Here is a 14,154-nt window from a genome sequence, read left to right on the forward strand (position 1 = left end):
TATTTGAGCATATAAGTGACTATATATCAGTTACTGATACTGAAAAACAAGCCACCCCAAATTTAATGGCTTAAAATATAACCATTAATTTATTTTACAATTTTTTCAATTTATGGATCCTCAAGTCTTCTAGTCTGGGCTAGCTTCAATGACCTTTGCTGGGTTTGCTCATGTGTCTGCTATGACCTGGAAGGTCAACTTATATATAGCTGGATGATTTGGGATAGTCCCACTCACATGTGTGACTGTTGACAGGCTGTCATCTGGGGCAATGAAAGTGACTGGACTATGTGTCTATTATAATTCAGAAGGCCAGCCCAGGCTTTCGTGTGATATTTCAGAGTTTTAAGAAATGCAAGAGTAGAAGCTGCAAGGATTCTCAAGGCCTATGTTCAGAACAGAACTGGTTACTTCTACTAATTCTATTCATTAGCAGAAGTAATAAGAACTACTCAGATTCAAGAGATGGAAAAATAAGTTCTACGTTTTAATAGCAAGAGCTTTAATGTGTCATTGCCAATTTTAATAATATATGCAGACTTCCATGGCACTATTATCACTTATTGACACCTCTTGCTCAACCAGTACATAAGGTTTTATGGGCAGTTATCTATCACCAGCTGAGTAAGGGAAAAGCAATGAACCCCTCTTCATGAAGTGAATAGAATGGCTGAATAGAATGGCTCAACGCTGTAGGAGTGCGGAGAAATTCCCCAAGTGGGCAGAATTTTGAACATTGCATTTCTTTGTTCAAATTTCCCAAAGGAAAGATGGCCAGGAGCACACACTTGTTCAGGGATAATTAGGCTAGGGTGCTCATGAACATAGTAGGGCAAAGTTAGAACTATGGTGATAAGAGAGTTTGGGAAGAAATTTGTGGAAAGGTCTCACAGAATGAGTAGAGAATATGGGGATATTTATGTCCCACTTAAATGTTCATCAAAGAGCCGATCTGGGTCCTAAAGGTCAGGTGGGTAATAAAACTTGTGCTGTTTATGTCACTGAGCCTCCTTCCCCTAGATACTCCATCCATGGCTTAATGGTTTCATGACCACAATGGGGCCATGATGGCAGTGGTAGGAGTTATACTGAATCAAAAACAACACTGGTTTTGTTCATTATGGCTGATCTGGCAACTGTATAGCTGAGCGCCAAACTAGCCTACAGAAAGGACAACAATGAAACCCTTATATGCCATTCTCTGGGAGAAGAAATAGTCACTTGGTAGTGATTATATTGAGTCATTCCCATTATAGAAACAGAAACAATTTATCTTTACTGAAATAGATACAGCCTTGATTTGTATTTGTTTTCCATGCCTTCAATGATAGCTCCAAATCACCCTTTGGCCTTATAGTCACAGAATTCCTTGCCAGGTAAAGATTCACGACCTACTGAGTTGCTTACTGAGGGCAAAGAAAACATTAAATGTGTGGTGTAGAAAGGAAATCAGTATCAGTTGCAAGAGTAAGAACTTCATCGTTATTTTCTTGCTTGCTTTTTATGAGCTTTATATTTTTACCAGCTCCCCACCACCACCTTCCCATCTCCTATTCTAATAAAAGATGTGTTCATTGTAAATGACCCTACAACTCAGAGTTTAAGTTATACTATATCAAAGGAAATTTGTTCTGAATTTAAAAATGAAGGGGATTGCCAAAAGATAAAATAATATACCAAGGCTTTCTGTCTACTTTTTGGGCAGAAAGTGACCCAAAAAAGAAAATCTATGATCAGACAGAATCGGTTATTAAATTGAATAATTCAAATGACATGAGACAGACAACGGCTTATTTTCCCAGGGAGAAAGTTGTTCAATAGTTTATAAGCAAAACCTGTACAGGGCACATGAAGCATTTCAAAAACTGCTACAGGTGGGAATGCCTTGGTTTTCCTATTTACCATAGCAACACTCTATATATTGAGGCAAGCTGTTTCAAAGTGGAAATTGAATTCCTTGTCTGTGAAGCGTACTATTGGTACATTCTACATAGATGAATTATTTCTTTGGGGCTAAGGTAGCCGCTTGGAGGCTCTGCGTGATCTGAAGCTCATGCTTAGCATATAGCTTGGCCTGATCAAGGTCTGTGAGGTCAGAGGATGCTCCCAGAGAAAACGGGAAGGTTGGAGATTCCCTGTACACTTCACATGTGAATATAGGAGAGAGATTAAACTTAAGGAGGATAGTCAAGACATAAAAGATGAAGAAAGTATCATTGGTTACTCAGGCAAGAACTCGGGTCTAAAAGGTCGGAGGATTCACGAGAACATCTCCAGTATGTAGGAGATACTGGAACTGAGTTGATATCCTTGGCTAAATTTATTTCCTTCATTTGTTCATTCATTCTTTCAGCAATTCACTGTATCCTGAGTACTGAACTTACTACTGTGAATATAACTTGGAGTAAAGCACAGTGTTTGCTGCACCATCTGTTGGGAGAAACTGAAGAGAAATAGACATTATCCTGAACATAGGCCTCGATAAGCACTTACAGCGGATGTCTGAGCAGGGTGCTGTGGAAGCTCCCAGGCTGCGTGGGTGGGCCAGGAGGCACAGGTGTGAGCATTTGCCAGCAGAGCCAACGATGGAGCCCCAGGTGTTCACGCTCCCGCTTAAGGTTGGGGGCCAAAGAGAGGTCTTTTGGGATTTTCTTTTGGTAAGTAATTAATATGTGTTTCAAGTTAAATGCCAAGAGCATGAAAAGACCTCACAGGTGTTAAGTGTTATTATAACATATTAAAATAATGAGAGCTCATCTTGCTCTGCCTAGCTTAGTGGTTATTTTCAACACCACCTGTAGGTTAGAATCACCTGGGGGGCTTTGAAAAATGCTGGTACCCAGGCCCTGTCTCTTGAGTTTGGATTTAATTGACTGGGGTAAAGCTTGAACAGGAGGAGGAAGTTGAAAAAGCTCCCCAGGTGATCTAATGTACAGCCACAGCCAGGGTTGAAATCCAATAGGAGCAACTCAAAGCAGTCTTTTCTCTTTACCTTTATCCTGATAGTTCCCTGGGAGTCAGCTGAATTCCTACACCCTCTATGAAGTCTTCCCTGCAAGTTCCAATTCATTCAGTCACACCGGGGCTAGTTAATGATTTTTCTCTGATCCAACCACTCCCCATTGTGGACCTTTACTTACTCAGTGACTCCCTCCATTATTTAAGGTCTAATTCTTATAATAATTTCCTTATTCCATGATAACACTTCTTCCATGACTGAACTCTGATTCATACAACTCCACACTCTTCCCAAACTCCCTCAATGCACATCAACCCTATGGGCCCTAGAAGGAAAGAGTTTATTGTGGTGGCCACAATTCCTATACATGCCAGAGAGAGAAATTTCTGTAATTTTTGGTGTCCAGATCTGAGAACTGTCCCTCAGTGAGTGCCAGCAATAAGTGAAGAGAGGTATTGCTTTGCAACAAAAAGAAATTGGAGGCATCTTTTCCTTTATGGAGGGCTTGGATTGAGACACCCTGGCCTCAGGGATGGATGTAAAACTGCTGAGCCCATAAGACTGTCAGCGACTCTATACATGAATTAAAGCTTGGAACACTAGGTGAGGAAGCCAAGTTTCAGGCCAGTGTATGTGACCAAGCCACTCAAACAGAGAACATTGCTTTAGAAGAGTGACTGCAAATGCGGATGGCAAGAGACTAGAAAGGACAACATTGCAACTTAAAATATAATTTGAGGTGCTCCAAAGCCATAGGAAGACCTACTGCAGGGCAGATAACACATTACTTTTCAGGGTACTGAGGATTTCAAGGGCATTCTCACAGCCAGAGGAGGCGATGGGAAGTTCATCCTCTGGGAGGATACCAACAGTTGAGGTTTTGAGAGGGTCTGGGTTTCATGACTGTCTCTGGCAGTGACAACCAAAATCTACTTTGGATTGGTGGTCTGAAGAGCTTAAGGCCATTCAGCATCCCTCCCAGATGGAGCTCAGATGGGCAAGATGTAGAAACGATTATATCTGTGACTGATCTCTTCGTCCATTCAGTCTGTTATTAATGAAATACCTTCAACTGGGTATGTTAGAAATAATATAAATTTATTGCTTATGGTTATATATGCTGGGAGGTCCAAGGTCAGCCTGTAGGCAGATTGGCTATCTGGTGACAGCTCACTCTGTACCTCAAACATGACACCTTCTTGCTTCATCCTCACAAGGTGGAAGAGATGGACAAGCTCTCTCAGGCCTCTTTTATAAGGAAACTGACGCCATTAGTCACCTCCCAAAGGCCCCGCCACTTAACACAGCCACCTCCCGAGGAGGGTTCAACCTATGAATTTTGAGTGGACACAAACATTTGGACCATAGCAAATGGACTTTATTTTAGTTAGTAAAATAGACTTTTATTTTCTTAACAAAAGTGTTTATATACTTTTCTTTTTTAATTTTTTTCATGAAAAAGTTCTAAGTGAGGTTTTCCAGCCTTACTCAGGTTAGACTGATGAGGACATTTATTTTGACAACTTCAGGCCAGAGAGTATATGGGGACCTGGTTCCTTCCTGAAATTCTGGAAAATAAGCATTATCTCTTTCTCCTGAGTGCCGGTGGGCAGCCCAGCATCAGCCACTTGCTCCTGGAGGGACACTAGTCTGACTCCTTCCCACCTTGTGTGATCCTCACAGCTTCTCTTTTTCTACTTTCCTTAGCAGCCTCTTAGTGTAAAACTCTCTCTTCTCCCTCTTCCAGCAAGAAGAACCAATGTCATTTTCATTTCAAAGGATCTGAAGGATTAGCCTGAGGTCTCAAACAAAGTGCTGACCCCATCCAAGTACCCTGCTGCCTCCCTAAATTATATCCCCTAACCCCAAATGAACCCAGTCCTCCAGGCAGCTGGCTAGGTGCGGGGGTGGGGGGGGTGGGGGGGTTGGGGGTTGGGGGGCAACTGGGTGAGCCCAGCAGCTGCACCTGGAGGGGTAAGACTATCCTGTGTTAATCACACCTTCCTCTACCACAGGCCCTGGAACTTGTAACTTTTGTGCTTCTTCTTAATTTACCCGTAAATAATGGAGGGAAATGCTTTGATTCCCTTAAGCTGTCGGTGGAAATTATGTTTTAACTAGAAGGTTGAAGCTTCTAGGTCTCCTTAAGATGCTAATGAGCGTCCTGAGATACTTGAGGGTGGAGGGATTCTAGGTGGGTTCTGTCAGGACACCCTGTGCCCAAGGCTGCTGTGGGTGGTACAGAGCTCTGTTCCTACCCTAGGGTGGCTAGGGGGCTACCTGTTTGGCCCTTTTGATTTTTACAGGGTATGGAAAAACTGTTCCTCTTATTCAAGTGTTGTGGTGCCACCACGAGCAGGTGCACCACAACACCTCCAGCCTACCAGGTCCCTAGATAATTCTATCACATTCTTAGTGATATGAAAACTATAAGGCCAGCAATGCTGATCTCTGCTGCATTCTCATCTGAGCTCACAGAGGGAAAATCTTCATAGGAGATGGAATTTGAGAAGCCAAAAATAAGACGTGGCAGATGTTGGAAAGTAGAACCTGGGCAAGATACCAAAACTTGTCTCCAAAGCAAAAATTGAGGGTGGGAGCTCAATCAAGCTCAGACACTGTTGAATAGAATAGGAGACCTCTACTCTAATTAGAATGGGCATTTCAGGGATCACAGGGTGAGAAGTAGACTCAAGTTTACAAGTAGAGAGCTAAAGTCATGGGAAGTAGGTTTGGCCATCTCCTAAACTGTTCTTTTGGTGACTGTTCCCTAAGGAAGGCCTCCTCTGAGAGCTGAATTCTCTAATACCTCATGGAGACATCTTTGTTAGTCTTAAAGAACTAGTTATCAGATTAAATCTTCTATTCACAGACTGTTTTTTACACATCATTTCCTACTCTGATTTTTTTCTCTCTCCAGTAATGGACTGCTACTAACACTGCTTTTGCTTGATTTTCTTTGAAGATAATTTTCACACATCCTCTCCCCTTCCCACCAGTTAATATTCACTTTTGACCTGTCACTTAGTGAGTGGTGCACCAGTTAGCCCAGGGCTCAGAGCTCTGTGACCCTAGAAGAGTTGCACAGAGCTCACTAAATAGTGTTCAGGGCAGGTAATGATTTGCTATTTCTCCTTTACATGAGTTTTAATTGAAAATTTACTACCTCACTAATCTCTTCAAAAGAAGAGATTCCCCACCCATTTTGTCAGCTCTCAAATAGCATCCAATGGGTATTTACTATCTACCTACTAGTCCAAGGACCAAACTGAAGTAAAGAACAGAGCTGCACACTCAGTTTAAAGAACTTTTCCCGGGCCAATGGGATCCAAGGCAGTTGGCAGCTATCAAATCTGTTTGCAGACAGTGATGAAAGTTGAGATTAGTCTAGCTGTAGGATTGGATACAGCCTTTGGGTTGCTTTGCCAAATATGGGGTAAAATGACTTTGGCTGCTGTAAACTCCTGCTTCAATGGAGACAGGAGAAGCCTCTCTTTTTTTTTCATCTTCTCTGAACTCCTGGGGCCTAACAGTCAGTGTTTGGCTTAGAAAGGAATTCAGTACCTTTTTATCATGGTTTTAATGTCAATCCCACTGCCACATGGGAAAACTTCTTAGTTTAAGGGGCAGCTACAAGCAGAGAATCCTCTGTGCAATCTGTGTGTTTTTCTGCTGGGTCTTTTTTAGGGAGTGGGGATACTTGAGATAATTTTGAAGGAGGCAATGTTTGTGTTTTTAGCTTATCTCTCCCCCTTTCAACTTATTTTCTCCTTATAAGTGACCCATATATCATTTTTGTGGCCTTGTGGTCTTAGGCTGTCCTTCCTTCTAAAAGAAAGTAATCTGATAATCCAACCTATATTAAGTATTCAGAACTGAATATGTTATTCCTTTAAGGGCAATTTAGATTTTAAAAGAGGTTATAGGAAGAGGGCAACACTTAAATCATATTTGTCTTACATGCAAGAACATTCTTTGACCCAGAATATAAATATCAGTTCCCATAAGCCAAGAAAATTTTGACTTCTATGAAAATTCATCCCTTTCTTGATTAAACATTAGTTCACTGAAGCTTCCATTTATTTTGTTAGTATCATTGCTAAAGCAATAATGGCCTCTGTGGATTATCTTCTTTCTTGATAAGACAGAGGATCATAGAATTTTGGTGGGATGACGGGGTGGGAAGGGAAGATTTGTGAAGCAATAAAGCAGCATGCAGGGAAGTCCAGAAGATGGGCATGCACTTTTTTTATGGTCCTTGGTCATCACAGCTGACTGGTGGCCAAAGTGTGCTCAGCTCTCAACTCCTTGAATACCTTAAAGTCTTTAATCCTTTTTGTTAGATGTCAAAAGGTAGAAAGGTGCTACAAAAAAAAAAAAAAAGGCCAATTACAGTTCATAGTAGAGATTTATTAAGAAAAACTGCAAGCAGTTGGGCTGAAAATGGAAAATGGCGGCAGCCGCAAGATAGGGCCCTTTTTAATAGCAATTCAGGGTGTGGTGCACATGTAGCCAACGACGTGGCAGGAGTGTCAGTCACAGCTCAATGACTTGGGGTGTGGTATAAGAGATCCACAGGTCATTTTCTGGAAATCTTGTACAAAGTTGAAGTGTTATCTACCAGAAATCTTCTGTAACCCGGAAGGACTGTTTTAACGGAACCTGGAAAGCAAGGACAGTTCTATTCTTTGCTTAATCAATGTCTAGACCCACTGGAGCCAGGGAAAGACTAACACTATTTAGATATCTATGCTGTTTTAAAGAAAAACTTATAAGCATAACTGTCATGACACTCTATAGAGTATAATAATTCTATTGGAAGGTCAATATCAGCATGAGCATTTGTGGCAATACTATAATGTAGATCATTTTTGCTGTCTATCACATAGAATATCGATAGGGCACATGCCCCCATTTGAAAGGTATACTATGCTCATTGTTAAAAAGCAAAAATGTCCTCAGTGTAAACGTGTATTCCTGGAACAGAGAAGTTTGTTAAGAGAATCTTTTCTGTCCATAACACATAGCACAATGGTGGTTGATGTTTTGAGTAGCAGGAAGACAGAACCCCATGGATGTGTGTGACAGGGTACATAAACACATGAATATTAAGAATGCACTTGATCTGTACATCTACAAATACTTGGATATTCTTAGGTGATCATATGTCAAGATACACCTGCTGTGTAATCTATCTCATTACTACAAGAAAAGTTGTAATAATGTCTTGTGATGATAAAATGAGTCCTTTAAAAAGGTACAAATTTGCCTATTTAACAACCAATATTCTCCCTCTGAAATTTTTACATATAAGAAATCTTCTTCCTATCCCCCCAATTTTTTAAGTAAAATTTCCTTGAAGTATATGATATACATAAACTGCTCAAATCACAAAATGAACATGCACTTGTCATCAGATTCCAGTTCAAGCCCAAGAATTTTATGTGCATATGAGCAACATCTCTCCCGCCTCCCAGTCACAATCCAACGAAGATCATGGCACTGACTTCCAGTATCATAGACTGATTTTACCTGGTTTTGAATGTTATATAAATAGCACCCTTATCTTTCATTTTATATTTATGAATTTATATTTAAATGTATATAAAATACCTATTCTTTTACTCTGTGTTATAAGATTCATCCACAGAGCTGGGTATAGTTTTACTTCAATTATGTTCATTATCGTATAGTTTACCACCAAATGAGCATATATCATATACTGTGTATACTTATCCTCTTGTTGATAAACTTTGTGGGTTTTATTATTTTTGGCTATTATCAGCAGCATTGCTAAGGACACTATTGCACATGTCTTTTCAGAAACATAATGTTCATACTTTACTGACTATACCTGGAGTGAAAACAGTGGGTTATAAGATTTAGCTCTAGCAAATAGAATTTTCTCACATGTCTATTAATAATTCCCATGCATAGTAGTAGACTATGAGAGTTTCAGTCGTTGTCAATCTGCAATTGGTGTTATTCTCTGTACTGATTCTTTTTAGCTATTGTGTGTTGTTTTTTCTTGTTTTGGCTTTAATTTGCATTACCCTGATTATCTAATGATTGAATGCTTTAATAATGTTAATTGGACGTTTAGATTCCATGAAGTTTCTCTTCAAATATTTTACTCATTTTCCTACTATCTTGGTCATTGACACAAAGAAGCTCTTTATATATGCTGAGTGTGAATTTTTTTTTGGTTTCTAGTATTGCAAGTATCTTCTTACTCTCCTCTTATTACCTTTAACTCTTAATGCCTTCTTTTCATAAACAAAATTCTTAAATTGAATTTATTAAAACCCAGTTTATCAGTAGTTTTTTAGCACTTTTTATATTGTATTTAAGAAATCTTTGTTACTTCAAGGTTGTAAAAATATTCCCCTATGATTTCCTTTAAAGTAATTACTAATTTTTCTTCAACATTTAGATCTAGAGTTCATCTGGAATTGATTTTTTATGTACACCATACTTTTCATTCATAGGCACCGTTTATTGAAAAACTCTATCTCCTTTCCAAGATACTACTACTTTGTCATAAATTAAGGAATATTATAGGTAAGTCAGTTTCTGGATTCTCCATTCTGTTCTGCTTCTTTATGCCTGTTTTGTTACCCCCTTGCCAATAGCACACTTTCTTAAGTACTATAACATTACACAAAGTTTTGCCATCTGGAAGTATAAAACCTTTAGTTGAAGTCCAAGAAGAGGATTTACACTTTTGTAAGATTGCCTGAGTTACTTTTAGCCCTTCGTATGACCATATAAGTTAGGTACACACACACACACACACACACACACACACATTCATCCATGTTGGGATTTATGGTCAGATTGCCTCAAGTTTCTACATTTTAGGATAATTAAAATCTTTATAATATTAAGTATTTCAATTTGTGCTCATGGTATAGTCTTAAATTTATTTCTTTTTTCTTTTTTCTCAATAATGTGTTGTGGCTTTCAGGATTCATGTTTTAAACATGCTTTGTTAGGTTTATTCCTAGATATTTGATATTTTTGATGCTATAATAAATTTTAAGTGTTATATTTAGATACTTTTATTTGCTTCCTGCTAGTCTGTAGAAGGACAGTGGATGATCCCTTTAAGTATTGTTTTGACCACCCTCTTATCTTTCTTCTTCTGTCTATAACTATATTTGTTTTTAATGTGTTCATTTGCTTCTATGCATTTTAATATATCTTCCATTTTTTATTTTCTATACTTCAAGTTCAATGATATCGATCTACATCTATACCATCTTCATACATTTATATCTATCTAATGCTGTCTTATTTGTGCTGTAATTTAACTCATGGATTCTTATTGCCAGGCAATTTATTTTTAAATTCCAGAATTGCTATTGATTCTTTATTTTTTTTTCCTAGTAAGTTCTACTGAACTTTTCTATTATAAAGTAGTTTTTCCCACATCTTTAACTAGTTAAAAACACATTTATCCTTTTAACATCGTTTTTACTTTTTCCAAAGGTATTATCTCGATTATCAGCTATTTTATTATTATTGCATGTTTTTATTTTTCTTTTCAATTATATCAATCTTTTTTTTCTTAGCATGTCTAAAAAATTTTGACTGAGTGCCTAATATTGCTTGTAAAATTGGTTAGTGATTTCACACCACATCTTTCTTCTGAGATTCACCCTTTTCTCTTCTGGGCAGATTCAGTAGTGGCTAGTCATCTTTATCTCAGTCAGGAATTGAGTTCAGTTGAGTCTAGGTTGCAGTTTTTGGAAGGCTCAATCAGCTCTGTAGTATTCCTATCCTTGGGTATATCCTTGGAGAATGTTCAACTGAAAGGGGTTCACTGAACCCTAATCTTTCTGTCCTTAGCACTGCCATATTATTAATAGCTCTACGTTTTAATGCTTCTGATTTCCCTTTAATTTTCCATCCTGTGTAGCTTCAGAATGTGGCAAGTATTTTGAGGAAGAACCCAAACATGTGTATGGACTTTTTCAAATCTCCTCTATAATCGCCTGAGTGCTATGAGTCTACCAAATCTGCCTGTTACCTATTCCCTGGTAGTGGTCTTATGGCAGGAAAACCTGGCCTAAAGATTCCTCTTTTTCTGTTTCCAAAATCAGCTGGTGTTCTTGGGGAAAGAAGGGCTGCAGATCATCGGTTCATTTCTCTGTATTTCCCACTCTTTGTAACCTTGGTTCATCTAATCGCCATTGCTTCAACAGTTCCTAATGCTTTTAAACATACGCCTTTAATATTTTATATATGCTTTTAGTTTTTCTCAGACATCCTACAAGCTACTCTGTCTTTCTTGGAAAGAGTCCCTCTTGCTCTTAAATAAATGTTGCTCACTAAATTTTGCTCACTCAGTGGTTGGTACTGTTTTACCTATTTTCATTCTTCACTTTCTTCTTCTATTGACATTTATAATTTATGCTTTGAAATGTGCAAGTTAATTCTCCTGTATCATGAATTTCCTTGAGTACCTCAGCATTCAATCTGGACAATCTTCTTACAAAGCTTCTCTCAGCTTTCTTTTTTTATTTGTTTATACTATATAATTTCATTCTTTATTTTTCCTAATCTATTTCTTTTTTGAGACAGGGTCTTGCTCTGTCACCTGGGATATAGTGCAAGGGCATCTGTCAAATTCCTGGGTTCTAGTGATACTGCTGCCTCAGCTTCCTGAATAGCTGGGGTCAAAGGTGTAACATCATTTTTCTATTTTTTGGTAGAGATGGAGTCTTGCTCTGGTTCGATATGATCTTGAACTCCTGACCTCAAGCAATCCTCTTGTCTCAGTCTCCAGAGTGCTAGGATTATAGGCATGAGCCACTGTGCTTGGCCTTTTGATATTCTTTAAATTATAAATTAATTTGTGTCTGTATCAGACAGAGTATGCTAGACATATTTGAGATACTTCATATTTTATAACATATCATTTGTCTCTAATAAGAAGTACAGAGTTTATTCATATGTAAAAAATAAATTTTATGGTTGTATAATCTTCCAGATCTGATATTCTTCCTTCATTTGAAAATGGCAAAGAGAGTTAATAATTGCAAATTGTCTTCCTTCAGAAGGGACTGGACTTAGAATGAGAAATAAAAGAAACACAGACAAATCTGAATGTTGTACGTGCTCTTTAAAAACAAATAGGAAGAGGCTGTTTACTATTTATAACCTCTATGATCTTATGTCATATTTGGTCTGTTTTCATTGAGCTCATAATGACTTCTTTGGTATCTTTAAACTACTACAGCAGTTTTTTCTCTAAGATGAAATACAGATTCCAGAAGGAAGCCTATGGCTGATCAAACATGGCTTTGCCATCTCATTTACAGATGACAAAACTTACTGAGCAAATTTTACTTTCTAAAAAAAAAAAAATATGGTATGTTCATAGCAAGTGAGGTAAAAATCACCCTCGTCTATACACTTCTCTCACATTTCAGTGTTTTCAAACTGAGCATTCTCCATTTTATTTGAAGTGATCTAATAAACCTGACAGGTGAAGCTTAGGAGTGACACAGAGGCACGTTCTAGAATCTTGCACATCCACCTTTGACAGAGTGAGATGGTCCCCTTGTCAGGCATTTCTTCTCATAAAGTCTTTTGTTTTTTGTTCGTCTTTGCTTTTCCGCTAGTTCTCACTAGGTGTATAAGTTTGTGTGTGTGTAAAATAATCTCTGCATGGAATGTAATTTGGCTAATTGTATTAGAAGTGAAGAGAAAGAGACCTAATAACATAATGAGTTTTTAGAAAAGAGCAATTTGAATACATTTGAATAGAATGTCTTAGAACTACAGGACCATTAATAAGCTGAAGGGTATAATTTTGAAATTTTCAGTCACAGTTTTCAGCATGTTAAATGGAAAATTATGTGCTATTCTGGTATTCTACAATTTGGGGTTTCATACTTCTTTTGATTGTAAGTGGTCTTTACTTCAAGTTAACTTCTGTTGTCTTTCTGAATGTTCCGTTTCTCCTAAAAGATTGCTAGCTCTTAGCAGGTGAAGAGCAGATTGCATTCCCCCCCTACCCTTCTGCCTTTGGTGTTAAGTTCAAATTTATAATACAATATTTGTTCATCTTTTCTGGATGAAGAAGTCCTCAGTGATTTTTATAAATACAGTAGAATTTCTATAAGTTGACCACCCAAGAGTCTGTAACAAACTGGTCAACATACAGAGGTGGGCAACACAAGGAACTAGGCCTACTGTATTCTTATGTACATATGGTGCATGTTGGCCTATGAAAATTAGATCACCTTAGGGAAAATTACCTCCCTTAGGTAAACATAGGAAGGTAATCAATCTATTTCAGTCTGTCTGCCTTTGAGGTACAGGGAAGATTAAATTTGCTATCTCCTTATAGTTGAGTGGTGACATAAGAAGAAATCTGGCTAATGGGTTGTGGAGGACACGGCGTAAGTCGCTTCCAGGGAAGCATTTAATTACCAATGAGAACCACCATAGCACTCTTTCCTAATGTAACAAGGACCATCAACACCCAGTCAGCGTGGAGGCTTAAGTGAACATTCAGCAGCATAAGTGAGCATGGCCTCAGCTCAGATAAGAAGGAAAAACAAATCCTTGTTACTTTAAAACACTGAGATTTTTGGTGTGTCTGTTATCATATTTTTGCGGACCCACCTTGACGGACAGACTGACTGACTGGTTGCTTCTGAGGTTTCAGTGGCCAAACTGCTCCTGGAACAAAGCAGACAAGCAGGGACAACTGCATCACTGGGTCATTTTACCTGGCTAACCAGGTAGCAGGGACATTTGGTACCTCTGTTTCCTGACTGAAGGTGGAGAGAACATGGTTCCACCCTCACTAAATGCATCTGGACAGACATGGGGCTGTGAACACATGGGACATCTGAATCTGTCTTTAGAGCCTCCACGACTGTGTGCCTTAGGGTGTCTGAGGGTATTCATTATACCATGAATTTAAGGGCAGGTGTGACTGGTGATACAAAACCCGATTCAATGTTCCATGGAACCATATATTTTAATTCAGTCTGCTGGCTCCAGGTAGGCTTTCTGGAGGCTATTTATGAACTTCATATTTCTCCTCTGTGTGTGGAACAATACCTTCCCTCACTACATTCTGTGCTTTCACATTCTATGGGATGAGCACATTGTCTTGTCTTGTCTTTTCATTCTTTCCCTCCCTCCCTCCCTTCCTTCCTTCCTTCCTTCCTTCC

This window comes from Otolemur garnettii, unplaced genomic scaffold, assembly GCF_000181295.1.
Source record: "Otolemur garnettii isolate 467f Iridium unplaced genomic scaffold, OtoGar3 scaffold00012, whole genome shotgun sequence".
Taxonomy (NCBI): Eukaryota; Metazoa; Chordata; class Mammalia; order Primates; family Galagidae; genus Otolemur; species Otolemur garnettii.